The sequence below is a fragment of the Danio rerio genome, chromosome 11, assembly GCF_049306965.1.
Source record: "Danio rerio strain Tuebingen ecotype United States chromosome 11, GRCz12tu, whole genome shotgun sequence".
Taxonomy (NCBI): Eukaryota; Metazoa; Chordata; class Actinopteri; order Cypriniformes; family Danionidae; genus Danio; species Danio rerio.
The window spans coordinates 10,383,640-10,401,488 of NC_133186.1; the positions used below are offsets into that span (position 1 = coordinate 10,383,640).

At 36.5% G+C, this 17,849-nt stretch overlaps 1 protein-coding gene across 22 annotated transcripts in view; it reads right to left on the reverse strand.

Annotated features, from left to right (window-relative positions):
* nlgn1 (neuroligin 1) overlaps positions 1-17,849 on the reverse strand; it is a 771,338-nt gene that overhangs the window by 476,674 nt on the left and 276,815 nt on the right. For 7 of the 22 annotated variants that reach the window (XM_073915310.1, XM_073915312.1, XM_073915311.1 and 4 more), the window contains one exon: positions 5,476-5,557. The exons of 12 other annotated variants lie outside the window; for them this stretch is intronic. The gene's annotated coding sequence lies outside the window, so the exon portion shown is untranslated. Of the gene's footprint in view, positions 1-3,678; positions 3,749-5,475; positions 5,558-17,849 lie in introns of all 22 variants that reach the window. 3 more of the 22 variants (XM_073915303.1, XM_073915325.1, XM_073915321.1) reach the window with 2 other exon arrangements.

Consider the following 17,849-nt stretch of genomic DNA (forward strand, 5'->3'; position numbering starts at 1 on the left):
CTTGACAATAGCCTAACTTTTCCTGGAGGTTTTCAGTGGCTGAACAACACCTCCGTACATATAAACCCATTTATAAACAAGAACACAGTGTACAGTACATAATCTTTGCATGGCTAAAATAGTTTTAAAACATACCTGTCTAAAAGAAATACTTCAGCCATGGTGTGTGTCACCCTTCAGATCGTTGTTTTGAACTGCATAACGTCATTGCTCTCCAGTGTGCAAAAGTAATTCCGATATTGATTCAGGGTTTAGAAGTTTTGATTCTGCATTTTTGGCAGAAGCCCTTTCAGGTACAATCTTTCTGTTCATGCATACAAGGCCATGTTGGTCTTTCAGAAAGAAGTTCAGGTTGATGCAGAGTTTGCAGGATGAAGTCTCTCTGTCAGCTGTAGATGCGTGCTTCACGTGTGCGCATGAGTGACATATCTGTCTGCTTAAGGAGGCTGCGTAGAAATTCAAATTTAAATTTGTTGACAGACAGTTTGAGATACCTGTCATAATTGAGTTACTTGACGCTCCGACAATATTTAATTGGATGAACATTTTTTAGTTTTATGCCTTATCCAGAATATAAAAATACAGATAAATACATTCAGATCATTTACTTTAATCAGTACTATTGAAAATGTGAAGAGACTTTTAACCAGCACAACAAAAAGTGTTTCTGAAGATAATCACCTACTGCACCTTTAATCCAGGCTAAACAAGTAGTAAAAGAAAACATCTTTAACAAACCCATCACATCCCAAATAACCCACCACAACTTCCGTCATCATTATATTTTACAAGCCTAAATAATTTATACGTGTGATTTGAATGGTATGAGAGGTTATCTCTCTGTGATCGTTACAAATTTTAACAACAACAATAATAATTATAATTATAATAATAGCAATAATACGAAGTGTTGTTATTATTATTATTATTATTATTATTATTATTATTATTATCATCATCATTATTATTGCTGTTGTAATAATAATTATATAATAATAATAATAATAATAATAATAATAATAATAATAATAATAATAATAATATGTTATTATTATTATTATTATTATTATTATACAATTATAATAATAAAAGGCTCACCTTGTACAGAAAACACTGGCATTCACTTGAAATCCATAAACCATATATCAACACACCTTTTTAAGCTTATCTCTTTATCTTCATTACCAAAAACCTAGTACAAATAATCCAAAATAAACTACCTAACCTGCTTTCCTAGTCTGCATTTCCGTATTTTTCTTTCTGCTAATGCTACTGTTTTTTACAGAACTGTGAACGAGTACATTTTGCCACCCACTGAAGCTTGAAGTGAGACTCATACTGATTAAATGACCCCGTAGCGCTAAATAATGCATACTGCACAATCCCAGCAAAAAGGATTAGGATTTAGATGTCGGATGCAGGTCATGCCAGGTCTGTGTGTTATTTGGTTTTGTTTTTGTCCTGTATATATGAGGACAGTCAGACTAAAGCTCTCAGGAAGAGGAGCAGCCACACCGGCGAGGTGTGATAATTCCCACCAGGCAACGTTCCCTCCTCCTGTCACAACTAGATTTGTGCCACTGGATGACGGCGAGGACCCAAGGCTAACTGCTGAGGCATGCTGACACTTTAGCGATTACATAAGACAACTATTAGACGTATACGCGGCTACAAATAACATTAAAAAGGAGCTCTGCTGATGTTTGAAGGGGTCTGGGTTGTGCACTCTCGTGATTAATCTGCTCTGAGCGCATGCTGCTGGCTTCAGATGCAGCAGACAGAATAAAGCAGCCCACGTGGAGATTTAAGCCCTCAATATCAGTCATTGTGTTATGTCAGTTGTACGTTCCTGAAGTTACTTTGCTTATTTTACCTTGGGGTGTTGAATTCGGTGCTCATTACACATGCAAGGTTTATTTTGTTCAGAAGAATTGACAGTAATTTTAAGTGCACCATAACTGATTCATCTGTTCTAACTATCAATCAAATTATGTATTCATCTGTCAGTTCATTCATCTGCCCATCTATACACAATTATTATCCTATCATCTAACCATCCATGCTTTTCTGTTCATCTAACCATCAAGTTCTCAAAAAAAAAAACAAGTCATCTGTTTATCCACCAATCTGCCTTTCTCTGTTTGCATAATGCATTATTCATTCATTCATTGTCTGTCTGTTCAACCACCCATCAATTTCTCCAACAAATTATCAAACTGACTCTCCATCCATCCCTCCATCACTCTTCTATTAATGCAACCATCCATCTATCAATCAAAGCATTCATTCATCAGTCCATTAGGATGTAACTATTCCTTTTATATTGAGTATTCAGTGTCATTCCGTTCCCATGGCTCTCGGCCACGCCCCCTCGCCACACCATCTAACCATTTATTTATCAAATCATAGATCCACCCATTCCTTCAGGACTGCACTTTATACCTTTGTCTATCTGACAATCCATCAATCCCCCATCTATCCATCCATCCATCCACCCATTCATCCATCCACCCATTCATCCATCCACCCATTCATCCATAAACCCACCCACCCATCAATTCATTTATCCATCCATCCATCCATCCATCCATCCACCCATTCATCCATCCACCCATCCATCCATAAACCCACCCACCCACCCATCAATTCATTTATCCATCCATCCATCCGTCCATCCATCCATCCATCCATCCATCCATCCATCCATCCATCCATCCATACATCCATCCATACATACATACATCCATCTTTTATCTGTTTCCATCTATCAGCCTTACCTTTCGCCTATCGAACTATCAATCCATTTATCTACCATCATTACTTGTAACAAATGAATCAGTCCAACCACCCATGGATCCAACCTTCTGTCTCTCCACTTTATCATCCATCTATCTATCAAAATCATTTGTCTTTCTGCGTGTCTATCTATTTATCCACACGTATGGCTGTTTGTCTATCCATCCAACCATTCATCTATCAAATCATAGATCCACCCATCTATTCAAGGCTGAACTTCATACCTTTGTCTGCCCATCTGACAATCCATCCACCATCCATCCTCGCATATCTATTAGCTTTATTTTTTCCATCTTTCCATTTATCAGAGCATTTATCCATCAAATCAAAGATCCACCCATTCATTCAAGACTGCACTTTTTTAAATCTTTGGCTGTCCATCTGACAATCCATCCATTCATCCACCCATCCTTTCATCCTCACACATATTCATTAGCCTATTTTTTCTCTTTTCACTTAAAAGAGCATTTATCCATTCATCCATCCAGTCACCAACTCACCCACCTATGCATACACTCACCCATCCATCCATCCATCCATCCATCCATCCATCCATCCATCCATCCATCCATTCATTCATTCATTCATTCATTCATTCATTCGTTCGTTCGTTCGTTCGTTCGTTCGTTCGTTCACTTGTTCGTTAGTTCACTTGTTCGTTAGTTCATTATTTCATTCATTCTTTTTCTGTCTCTCCATTTATCAGATCATTCATTTATCCATCAAAACATCCTTCCAAACAAATTAATCTATCAGTCCAACCACCCATAGATCTATCCTTCTGTCTCTACATCTTATCATCATCTATCTATCAAACGCTTTGTCTTTCTGCATGTCTGCAAATCTTAGATTCACCCATTCATTCAACGCTGCACTTTATACCTTTGTCTGTCTATCTGATGATCCATCCTTCCATCCATCCAACCATCCATCCATCCGTCCATCCGTCCATCTGTCCGTCCATCCATCCATCCATGAGTGTAGTTTTAATGGAATTTGATACCACATGCAAAAAAAAAAAACCCTCTGCATTTCTCGGTAGGTGAAGAGAATAGCATCAAACAGCTGTGTGTATATACTTTCTTAAAAATCCTACATGACGATAATAGTTTAAGGTGATAATAGATTAAGGTGTTTACATGTTTACATTCAGAGAGCAGCATCTTCGAGTTCTTAATATTGTAGTGATGTTAACATTAGAGTTACAGTAATCTTAGTAACTAAATAATTTTGAATAAGGTCTGTCTTTAAAAACTGAAATAGTACTGCTGACAATACTAACTAACTTTGCCATCTAAATAAACAAACAAAAAACATCAATCACACACTTACCAAATTCGTAACGACAGGACAATCAACACAAACTGGAATTGCATCTTTTTTTAAAAGGAGACAAGTGGCAAATCCGGATTTCACCATTTCCAGATGCGAAAAGCTCTTGGGTAAAAACGTTGCTTACAAACATATTTTGTTGCGAGTTAGCAAACTACTGTAATCCACAAATGTGGGTCTTCTCTCATTGCGGGAAAATGGAAACAAAGCCTTCATTGCAGCACATTTGACTGACAACACTGACAACCCATGTCTCCAAACAATTCTTCTTATTTCACTTGTTTTAATTACGGTCGGCAACACAATGTGGTGTCTCTCTGTCATCTGAACACTGTAACAGGTAAAAACAGTCTTCAAAGCTATCGTGCATATTAATGATGTTGCACCTCATTCACAATAGAGGGCGCTGATTGGTTCGAACCAAGTCTTTCTTATGATGCATGCTAAAAAAATTCAAAGACGCCACGTTGTACTGGCCAATACAAAAAATCGAGTCTACACGCTGGAATTTACACAAGGATCTCATCATCATGACGTAGCTTCAAATTTTCTTTTTTAAACAAGAAGAATGAATTTGCTGGAAAAAACGCAAAAACAACCAATTTTCAATTGGTAGTAAAATATGTGTCCTAATGGTGTTTTTAGCAATGTGGGACACACATTATATATATATGTATATGACTGTCAGCATCTCAAAAAATGTGTTTTGGTGTTTCATGACCCTTTAAATTGTAAGACACAGTCTCTCCTCTCTGTATGCTTGCAGGGAAAGCAAACAAACGAAGCTTGGAATGTCATAGCATGTATGTGCTGCTACTCTGAGATTATTTGAAGTGCTTCTTTTATCCCCACTTGTAAGTCACTTTTCGATAAAAGTGTCTACTAAATGAGTACAAGTTTAAGGTTTGCCTCAATAGGTTTGCTCATCTGTTAAAAATTACTATAAGATAAAAGGGAATTTCAATTTACCTCTTAGCATGTAAATTCAATCTGCGATTTGGCATCACGCTTGCTACCTCAAATCAAATTCAAGAATGAAACTGCAATTTTAAAAAGCTATTTGTTTTATTCAGAATAATTAAAACCAAATAATGAGCTGTAAAAAAAATAATAAAAAATAAAAAATTGAGCCTCTGTGACTGTTCTAAAAGAATAACTCTAACTGTACTGTTTGTGCTGTTCAAAATGAAAAATGACAGCCAACCAAAACCCTTTCACAGTTTTTAGACCCAATTTAGATTCAGTTCTCTCATATCCTCTTTTGATGTGCTGCTTGGGGAGAAACACAATTTTGATTTTGACAAATTCAGACTTTATCATAAAAAAAACCCAGAATCCCAATCCTACCGTGGAGATTGCAGAAACCAAACAAACTCGCCAATTTTCTCTTTGTTTTCCTTTCCGTCAAGCTGAGATCCAATTACTTTATCTGCGAGCACAGGAAAAGACATAAGGGGAAGGGATCATGCTCTATTTCCGACCCAATTTTCTATAGCTGGTCAACATACTGGGCATATAAATAAAAATGAACAGAGCCTCAACCATAATTTCACCTTCCTTACCTAATGGTCTGAAACAGAATGTTCCTCATAAGGCTGATTCTTAAAGCAAGACGCTTGTCCTTGCAGCTGTGCAGCAGATGTTATAGCCATCTCTGTTTAATAAACATTGCCTTCAAATTTAGATGTGAGAAAGGTTTCCTGAATACAGCCTCATTCATAATTTTAGATTTCTTAGTTAATGGGGAACACAGAATCTGAAGGAGAATGTCTCTCATAAGACTGATTCTATGCAGGAGAGATGAAACATGGACTCTTGTCCTTGCAGCTGTGTAGCAGATGTTACAGCTGAATATTTAGAGATGCACCAATATTGAGTTCATCCCAAAATTAAAATACTGTCATTTCATATGTAAACACTGGTATCGTTCCAAACCCATTGATTAATTCGTCTTAGAAACACGAAAGAAGGTATTTTAATGAAATCGGAGAGATTTCTGTCCTTGTATTAAGTCAGCCAAAACTCTCCTAAAGAAAATCTAAAATAAATAAATGAACTTATAAAAAAAATAAATTTAACAATGCTGTTAAAATGCATCTTTAACAATTCTCATTTGATGCTGGGTCAACAACCCTGGGTTGGAGCTGAACTCTACAAGAAGGTAGATCTCCAGGAAAAGGGTTGAGGACATCTGCAGATTTGACTTCTACAGTTAGGTCCATAAATATTTGGAAATCAATACAATACTAACATGTTTGGCTCTACATTGTTAGCTTTAATTTGAGGGTATTAACATCCAAATCAGGTGAACGCTGTAGGAATTACAACAGTCTGCAAATGTGCCTCCCACTTGCTAGGGGTCCAAAAGTAAAAGGACAATTGGATTCTAAGTTGTTCCATGGCCAGGTGTGTGTTGTTCCCTTATTCCAATTACATTGAGCAGATAAAAGGTCCAGAGTTCATTTCAAGTGTGCTATTTGCTTTTGGAATCTGTGACTGTCAACTCTTAAGATGAGATCCAAAGAGCTGTCACTATCAGTCAAGCAAGCCATCATTAGGCTGAAAAAACAAAACAAGCCCATCAGAGAGAAAAACACTAGGCGTGGCCAAAACATCAGTTTGAAACATTATCAAAAAGAAAGAATGCACTAGTGAGCTCAGAACCACCAAAAGACCTGGATGCCCACAGAAAACAACAGTGGAACAGTGGAATTTTTTCCTGGTGAAGAAAACACGCTTTACAACAGTTGGCCAGATCAAGAACACTCTCCAGGAGGTTGGTCTATGTGTGTCAGAGTCAACAATCAATTAAAGACTACACCACAGAGAGTACAGATGGTTCACCACAAGATGTAAACCATTGGTAAGCCTAAAAAACAGGAAGGCCAGATTAGAGTTCTAAAAAAGCCTTCACAGTGCTGGAACAACATGCTATGGACAAATGAGATCTAGATCAACTTGTACCAGAGTGATGGTAAGAGAAGAGTAAGGAGAAGGAAAGGAACTGCACATGATCTTAAGCAGTGAAGCATGGTGATAGTAGTGACATGGCGTGGGCATGTATGACTATTAACGAAACTGGTTCTCTTATATTTATTGATGATGTGACTGTTGACAAAAGCAGCAGGATGAATTCTGAAGTGTTTAAGGCAATATTATCTGGTCATATTAAGCCAAATACTTAAGAACCCATTGGACAGTGCTTCACAGAGCAGATGGATAATGAGCCAAAGCATACTACATAAGCATGAGTTTTTGAAGGGAAAGAAGTGGAATGTTATGCAATGGCCATATCAATCACCTGACCTGAATCCGATGGAGCATGCATTTCACTTGCTGAAGACAAAACTAAAGGAAAAATGCCCCAAGAACAAGCAGGAACTGAAGACAGTTGCTGTAGAGGCCTGGAAGAGCACCACCATAAATAAAACCCAGAGTCTGGTGATATGAATGCTTTCCAAAATTCATAGCTGTAATTGACTGCAACCTTTGCAAACAAGTATTAAAAAGAGAAAGTTGGATTTATGATTATTATTCAGTCCAATTACTTTTGGACCCTTAACAAGTGGGAGGCACATATGCAAACTCTTGTAATTCCTACATTGTTCACCTGATTTGGATGTAAATACCCTTAAAATAAAGTTGACAGTCTGCAGTTAAAGGCCATCTAGTTTCATTTCAAATCCATTGTGTTGGTGTATAAAGCCAAAAATACTACAATTGTGTCAATGTCCAAATGTTTATGGACCTGACTGTATATATTGTTCCATAGTCTATTGAAATTCCCGATCCCCAATGGCTGGAAGAATTGTTTAATCCACAAGTAGTTTCTTGCATTTTGATCACAGTTGAAAAAATGTGCTTCCCTCAAACATTAAAAAGTCGTTTTTCCAATATTGGGCTAAATGTTTCTATTTGAGTAACAGTTTTATTTTGTGCCAATCTGGTCCAGTCAGCACAAAAACATTTTTATTTTCCACTGTGATGCTGATTACTGTGCTTTCCGGAATGTGATGCAAATAAGTCAGTCATTACCTTTGTGACACGTTTAATGCAAATCAAATATTTCTGTTTTTGCGACTCCTTTTCAGATATTTGCTTAAATAAATAAAAAAATAAAAATAATGTGCTTTTGCTTAGCCGGTTATGAAGAAACTAGCAGACAAACAACAGTGGCCATGGCATGTGCACTCGCTAACCCTTTTTACACATACAGACCTTTCTGAAGAATTACCGTAAATTTTATAGAGAAGGATCACGTGTGAACAGGCCCTTTTCGAAAATACAGGTAAATTCGTTCTTGCAATTTTCTGAAAAACCGTCTACTTCAGCCAATTAGAACATTCAGACGCATTCACATCCACGCTGTTCATGAAAATGAAAGCCTTTGAATATTTTTCCAGACACATTTAGCTGCTAGATGTTAGTCAGATAACGTTTCTATGTTCCATCTTAATGCCAATGCCAGTGTAAAAATGTATCAATAAAATGCTTATGATTAACCGCTGTTGGTTTACCTTCAAGCTCTGCTTCAGTTGCTTGATGCGTGTGCACGTGAAGGAGTATTATGTACATCTCGACATGCTAAAGTGTTCCTCCAAATTTTTATCGAAGTTGTTCACAACACTTATCCATCCACAAATGTACTCAAATGTGCAAACATTTAGCTGCAGTTCGTTCTTCTGCCTTTGGATGTCTCTGAGACAAAGCAGTTGCATGAATGCTAAAGCTTTCAATAAAAGTCAAACCATCAACAAAAGCCTGACCCCTGCTACATTTACAAATACAAGCACAACCGTTTAGAGCTTGAAATTATTAACATTTCTCGTTAATGATGTCAGAATTTTGTTTTTGTTTTTTTGGAATAGATGTGTGAATGGTTTTTTTCCTGGAATATTCCGGAATGTCCATGCCTGTGTGAACAGCATTTTTTTTTTTGCGCTTTCTTTTTTTTTTTTAATAGGGGTTTTCACCTTTATTAACAGTAGAGATTTACAGACAGGAATAGATGGAGAGCAGAGAGAGGGAAAGGATCGACAAAGGAACTCTAGCTGGGAATCGAACTCTGGTCACTGAGCACCAGGTTGCCATATTTCAATGCACTAATCACAAGGTTTTTGGTGTCGACTGAACAGCTCTCAGGAGCTGCTGACTCTCAGTCCAGCACATTTCAGCAGAGTTATCTGACAATGCCTACAATTCTGGACCGAGAACCGTTTGTATTTGTTCTATACCACTTTAGGCTCATGTGTAAACACAAATGGAACCTGTGTTCTTAGAACTTTTTTAGAATGATTCAGCATGATAGTGGAAAAGCAGCTATAGTAACTCAGCGACAGTTGCCTGTGACGTGTGCTCCATCAGAAGCCAATGGAGATCAACCAACTCAGCAACATGCTCAAACATATTTGAGAAAAGGTAGATAATACATGTTACTATGAACTATTATATATGCCTTGTCATTTACAAGTGCATGCTCACACACACACAGATACACACACACACACACTCTCTCTCTCTCTCTCGCTCATAACTGCTCACACTTTTTGTCTGACAGTGACTGATTCAAAGTGGGGACTAAAAGTTCTAACATGACACTGAGGATAATTGTGTAAAACACTGTGCAGCAAGTAGCCAAGGTTATTATAGTTAACTAAAACGAATGAGGCGACGCAGTGGCGCAGTAGGTAACGATATTTCCTCACAGCAAGAAGGTCGCTGGTTTGAGCCTTGACTGGGTCAGTTGGCGTTTCTGTGTTGAGTTTGCATGTTCTCCCTGCGTTCGCGTGGGTTTTCTCCAGGTGCTCCGGTTTCCCCCAGATGCGGTACAGGTGAATTGGGTAAGCTAAATTGTCTGTGGTGTATGAGTGTGAATTAGTGTGTGTAGATGTTTCCCAGAGATGGGTTGCGGCTGAAAGGCCATCCAGTAACTAAAATTATCAAAAATGTTCTTCGTTTTTGTCTGTCAATGTATTTAATACAGGCTGTAAGCCTTTTAGAAGTAAATCTATTTGCTTCGTGCTGCTTGTTGTTTGACCGTACAGAGTCTGTAATCCTGATGTGATTGGCCAGATCAAGCCGGTTCTCCTCAAGTCATCCTCGCTGTTGCTCCCGTGACAAAAACAATGGCTGGATATAACAGCAGCACAGAGACAACATTAAATACGACCCGAACAGACACTTAAAAAGTATTCATTTAATACATTTCTGCCCAATAATAAGTTTAATTTCAGTATTAGAGATTGTGATCGCAAATGAATTGTTCTTTTTAACCAGATCTTCTAAGTGATCAGGTCGAACCTAATCACTAAATCAAACTGAATCATTTAAAACGTTCGTTTCCAGTGACGTTAAGCACTTATCCACAAACAAGTTACTTTTAAACATGCCTGATACCCCCTCTGACTCTAAATAAATCCATATATACTGAGTTATTCAATTATTAAAACAGTACACTAAGATTAGATTTGAAAAAGCAGTGAACAGATAATACTGAGCATGTGTGATTCAGCGAACCAAACACAAACAACACATGATCGTCTTCAGTTGTGAACTAAACTTGATCAACTGCAGAGCGAGTAAAACAAGGGCTTACCAGAGGATGTGGTGAAACGTACGTTTATTTCAAAACAGATTTGGGTTGCAAAACAAAATTATGAGAAACATTTCAGACCATGGTGATGTTTTAACTGACTGAAATTATGATTGCTACATATTTTTGATATGTTGAGTCCAAACTTGGGAAGATTGCCACGAAAGATCACATTTGCTTTAAAGATATGAACTTCTCATTACTGTGTTTCCAACCTCAGAAGCAGCTTTGCAGACATATTTTACTTAAGGCTGCTATCTTGTGGGCTGTTGTATTTGAATTTGCGGATGAGTAGATGGTAGTGTTCTGGTGTCAAGAAGAAATGTAGCCAATCTTTGGTTGAGTTTTCATCTTACAATATTTATTCTGATCATTGAAATCTTGAATCTTGCATCTAATAAACAACCTAATTTACAAAACATAATAATTATTCTAATAATAAAATAAATAATACTAAAACTAATAAAAACTAAACTAAAACTAAAAAATTTCAAAATATAAACACTAATAAAAAGTTCTAAATCTATCTCTAAAAACTAATTAAAACTAACTGAATTTAAAAGCAAAAAGTCAAAACGAATTAAAAGCTAAAACTAATTAAAAATTGCAAAACTATTATAACCTTGCAAGTAGCAAAACAAATTTTTAACTTGTCTTTTATGGATGCAGAGGCAAAGAACTGCCTCATGTAAAGTGCACACATGTATACATTCATTATATTTATACAGTATTTATTTGTGAACAATGTCAGTAAAGTGTTTCTTCTCCTGATAAAAAGTTTAAAAATATCTTATTTATTTAATTTGATGAGTCATTAAATATAAAAAAGTCTTGTAATAACCCTTAGTAACACTTGAGGACTTTTCCGATAAGTATTGCAATGATATTGGGGGCTATTAATATTAAATTATTAGAATGCCATCAGTCAAAAAAACAAAAAAAATAAATAAATAATCCTAACACCACTTTTCCTTTTAACAGCCCCTCCTCCCCCTTCAGCTGAACATGAACCCTCCACATCATTACACAACTCACCCAGGCCTGGGACTGAGGGATCTGCTATTACAACCCTCATGTTAGTCTTACTCATTATTCGCAATTGATGTGCTGCCTTTAATGGTCAGCGAGGGATCCCCACCCCCCCCTCACTCGAGTCGCCCAGATGAAGCACGAGTCTAAATGACTCACTTAGTATCACTCCGTTCAGGCGTGAGATACAACAACACACCACCGTGGCCTGGCCTGTCATTTGCTGTTAGGGGTGGACAAGTGGGGGGGTAAATGAATGACAACTTCGCTGCTGTTTATGCATCCCAACAGCCTTTTAAGCCACTGCTTTGAAAGGATGAAGCATTTATTCATCACTTACGGCAGTCCCGACGATGAAAGCTGGAGAGGAACGCACCTATTTGCTTTTTTACCCTGCGCAACCTCGCATTCCCACCACATGCGCCCGGAGGATGGCCTGTACCTCACCGCATGCATTTTTAACAGGTCCATTATTAACAGGTGCTTTGCGGTGTGGGATGCATGATTTATGCGTGCCATTTGCGAGCTTGCCTGGCTCTACTGGAAGCAAAAGAGTCGCGTCTCCATTAACGGAAGGACTAGCCTCGACTGCACTATGGAGCGACGGAGAGACTATACTGTAAGATCAGAGGCTTTGCAGTTAATGCACCGCTATCAGAAGTAAATTAGATCGTATGATGTTCATAAGCAGGAGTACAGTCTTGCTGCAGCCCCAAATGCCCTCTGAGACCTATGGAAGAATATTTATGGCGGGATCAATAGAATCAGGACACACAGGTATTGCATATGAAACAATGCAGTCTACACTGTTTATGTGCGCGAATCAGGTTCAGATGTACTGTAACTCCGGTTAGGATTTAGGATAAGGTCAAATAATCAAACACATAAAAGTTACATTTGAAGATTAGATTTTTCCTGCCACGCTGGTGGATTTTTCTAACAGCTAAACGACTGACAGACTGTATCTGTAACTGACAGACTTTTCTTAGACCCCGTTTACACTAGTGCGTTTTAGTTTTAAAACGGCGTTTTACAATGAAAATGATCCGCGTCCGATCTAGCGTTTCACCCAGCGTTTTTGAACAGCACTCTGTCTACACCAAAACACTGAAAACGCACATCACGTGACCCCACACACACTCTCTGGCATGCTCTGCAGCCTATCTAGCCAGATGAGATCTTTGCTCGCCGTAGTGTTCATCAAGGATCTCCTGCTGGATCTAATCTCACTATATTTGTATTATTACAGCTCATGACCTGTTTTTGTACCATTACATGATCATCCCAGACAATATATTGAAATGTTAATAAACATCAATTAAAACTTAAAACCAAAAAAGCTTAATAAAAATCATCAAAGAAATCAAGTTTCCATATTGCAATTCAAAAGTGTAAATTAGCAGATCAGTTTTATTTATTTATTTATTTATTTATTTATTTATTTATTTATTTATTTATTTATTTATTTATCAAGATAATCTTATTTAATAAAAAAAAAACAATTCTTTACTATCACATTTGATAAAATGTATAGGTTCTTACAATACAATTATCGAATTAATATACTTACGTTAAAAAAATAAAATAAATAATAATATTTCTCTAATACTACAAATAAAACAACAACAAACTTCACACCTTGACTAAAAAAAAAGCAATGTAACACAAAATTGAATCTAGAGTCTACTCTGCAAACTCATTCAGAAGAACAGTATACTCAAACACTTCACCTTGCTTCACTGCTCTTTCTAAATAATAGGCTGGTTCCATCACAGACTCTCAGATATATTCCACCTGGTTCCTACACATCGGGGGTCCACAGGCAGTCCAAACCTTGTCCGGCACAAATCGCCAAGCTCCGCCAACCCTGCATGTCTTTTCATGTCTTGTTTAAAATTGCTGCCAGTAGAAGATTTCCCATCTTGCTCTCCCATCAGAAAACACACATCAGTGTTCACCCCTAACCCCTCGTCCCATTTCAATGAAGCTCCGAACTGCCAAAGTCCTTTTCCCAACACTGGATGTGTTTACATAGACATCTAACTTTCAGTGATCTAACTTACTTCTGAGAGAATATTATGATTAGGGTATTTATACAGATTTCTTTTAGAATATTCATTTTATAATCTTGTTTTCTTGTCTTTTTCTGTCCTATTAAATCTAGAAATAAATGGTATGCATTACATGCCTATACAATGCCATCATTCCCTCTCGAATTTCACATATAGGTGTAGTTTATAAGTTTTATAGTGTGATTTTACAATTTTGTGTGTTTTGTTTTTAATTTCGCAAACTCTTCATATGTGTGATTAGCAGTGTTGAGCATGTTACTTACAAAAAACAATTACCAGCGAAAGTAACTATTGCAAGACTGCTTGTTGTACTACAGGAATAAGAATGACAAAATTTCGTACAGAAATAACAGCGCAATCTCTGCATTCGAATAATCCTTACTTTTGTTTCATGTGCTTTTTAGCTGTGTTGGGCTTAGACAAAAATTGTGTTCTTGAATGGAGATCACTTGAATGGAGTTTGATCAAAGGTTTACAAGAACTGAAAGGCTACAGTGCTTCACATTTTCTTTGTGAATTTCAGACTAAAAACTGGACAACAGGTGTATTAGATTACTCGCCAAAAACATATTGCATTAGATCTGTATGTCATGTTGTGGGGAGTGGCCATCCATGCACTGCCTGTACTGTTGAAAATATCAACACAGTCGAAGACATGGTACTAAGCCAAGAAGACGCAGTATAAGAAGGTAACTTGGTGATATAAATCAGGTGCATATCATACAATTGCATCTATTTTCATCTATTTAATATAATTAAAGTTGAAGGTATTTTGATGAAATTCTGACAGAATTAGTTTTGCTCAGAGTTTTTTAAGACACTGTGTATACACAGTTAAAGTGAAAATAATTTTTTTCCCCCAATTTCTGTTTAATAAAGGGAAGATTTTTAAAACAAATTTCTAAACATAATAGTTTTAATAACTCATTTATAATAATAGATTTATTTTATCTTTACTATAATGACTGTAATAATATTTTACTAGGTATTTTTAAGACACTTCTATACAGCTTAAAGTGACATTGAAAGGCTTAACTAGGTTAATTAGGTTAACTAGGCAGGCTAGGGTAATTAGGCAAGTTATTGTATAACGATGGTTTGTTCTGTAAATTATCGAGAAAAAACTTAGCTTAAAGGGGATCATAATTTTGTCCCTAAAATGGTGTTTAAAATTTTTTAATCTGCTTTTATTCTAGCCTAAATAAAACAAATAAGACTTTCTCCAGAATGAAAAATATTATCAAACTCACTGTGAAAATGTCCTTGCTCTGTTAAACATCATTTGGAAAATATTTAAAAAAGAAGAAAAAAAAATTGACTTCAACTGTATAAATGGTATATTGAATAAAATAGACAATAAAATTAATGAACTATTATTATAAAACTTTCTACACTAATCTATACTGTATTAATGTTGCATCAAATGTAATATTTATTAATATTAAAACAATATAAATGGAATTATATTGTTCTATTTTTTATAGTGGAACAACAAAACATAAATGGTTTAGAAGTAATATAACAGCTGACCAACAAATGGGTCTAAATAAAAGTTATTATAATATAAATGTTAAAAATAAACGATATCTAACACAAATAGAGTGTAAATATTACGGTGACATCATCATTTTTATCTTTCCACATTTGGATTGGACATAATTTGCAGAAGAAATAGCATTCAGTACATTACAGTTTGTTTCTTTCAACAAACCCTCCAATGTTAACTACGATTTTAATCATATTATAACTATAGTAAATGTCTTTTGCATTCAATGTGTTCACCACAGAGTCTCTCCCAATGACGCCGTATGGCTGAACCCCTTCATGCGTGGCAAGCTGATAAGGAAATATGATCAAAGTACTTTGTCAAAATATACTGACATTATTGATTTGTTTTGAAACTACTGATTACTTTATGTATGTGGGAACAATACTAAAGTTTTAGTTGCTCTAATACAGTGGCTCCATCTACCCCATTTGAAAGAGTCACATGTGTTCATAGCCAATCATCATCAGTTATATGGTTGTCCCACAACTACACACACACACACACACAGAGTTAATCAGAGTATTGTCCTAATTGGGTTAGTATTGGAAAAAAGCTGTCCAGTGTTTGGGGAAAGTTACTTAAAAATAAACTTGGGCAAGTTACTATAAAATAGACAAAAAAATTGTACTAAATGCTAAGTTACTTTTTAAGAAAAGTAATACCTTACATCCATTTTTATATCTGAAAAAAAACATCAGCAAAGAACATTTTAGTTCCCAGCTTTATTCAATTTAAAGGATAGTAAAGTGAGATAAGGGAATACAATCTCAAATTTACCATTCAACATGTTAGAACTACAGTAAATATAATTGTCACGATCACCAGCAATCGTAACGCACTATGGACTACAAATCCGCCATTCATGGACTACATTTTCATACATGCACTCCGCTCACACACACGCATGCTTCCTCATTCTGACTGATTACACTCACACCACCTGAGGATTGTCAAAGACTGATTGCACACACTCCTTAAGCAGCACACACACTCATTCGCATGTCTGAGTCTTGTTTACTGTTAGTGACAATTCAACACATTTCCTTAGTCTTGTTCTTCCGTGTGTTTACCTTAGCCTTGTTCCAAGTTATCACTGTCTGCTGCCTGCCTTTCAACCTCTCGCCTCTTATTCTGACCATGATTCTGGATTGTCTATACACATCTGTTTGCACCTGTGTTGACCATTGCTTGCCTGACTGCCGAATAAACCTGCATGTGGATCCGAACTCCATTGTCTCTGTCACTCCCTGTGTTACAATAATGGTTACACATCTTAGAACACACATTTGGGGTCTGATTTATAAAATCTGCATCAAAACCTTTCTAAAAGTGAACGTACACAAGAATTAAATGTATTTAGATTCTGGTAAGTGGCTCGATTAAGTCAATATTTAAGTTAAGTATGTTTATGCAGAGTTTACTTACAGCTGTGCACATTCTGCCATCAAGTTTGTTTTTTATAAGTCAGAACTTTTGCATGGCCGTGTTTATAAATTAGGCCCCTGAATAAAACCTACTTTAGAATTTTTTTTTTGTAAAAGTTACTGAAAAGTGATGTGTAAACGTTACTTTATTAGTTAATTTGAAAAAAAAAAAAAGTAACCAGATTACTTAACTCAAGTTACTTGTGATGCATTAATCAACAACACTGTTGTTGTTGATTTAAACAAACCAACTATCATTGGGAATTCCAGCCAACTGGATGATCGCAAAACTCGGGTGGCTTCTTTAGGCTGTGCCTACTCGTGCCATTCTCCATCTCACACACCGCCACACTTATTGCATCCCAACTTCACTTCCGTCCCCTAGTGAGGAGACTGACATCTCCAAACCGTACCTCACTTGGCTTAATGTGATGGTCAGTTCATGCCCGACTGCTCCTGTGTGTCTGTCTAGTCGAAGAACCACTGAGCTCAGGCTGGCTGTTTTCTGATGCCCACAGTGAATAGGGAGCCAGATTGCCTGCTGAGTTCAGTCTCAATGCCCTCGGATTGAACGCTTCTATCCTAAGTTGGCAATTCAGCCCAGTTTATTTGCTCATCTTCGGGCTAGAGGAGCACTGTTTCTTATTTACACCCTCAATTTGGAATTATAGAGCAAATAAATGTTAAAACATTGGGTCAGCTGAGCATTTTGATGGGAAAACACGATTTTTGAACCAACTGGAGAAGAATAAAAAAAAAAAAAGAGGGAAAAAGTGTTCACAGAGGTTTTCAATCTTACACGGTATTCAGCCCTCCAGATATGATCATCCTGGGGGAATCCAATTCTAAAGTGTGAATACCATCTATATAGTTTCTTGTACACAGACCTTATTTATGCTGTATAAATAAATACATAAATACTATTGCTGCTGCTACTACTACTACTACTACTACTACTACTACTACTACTAATAATAATAATAATAATAATAATAATCAGGGATGGGCAGTATTTAGGATACATGTATTTCAAATATGTACTTAAAATACAAAAT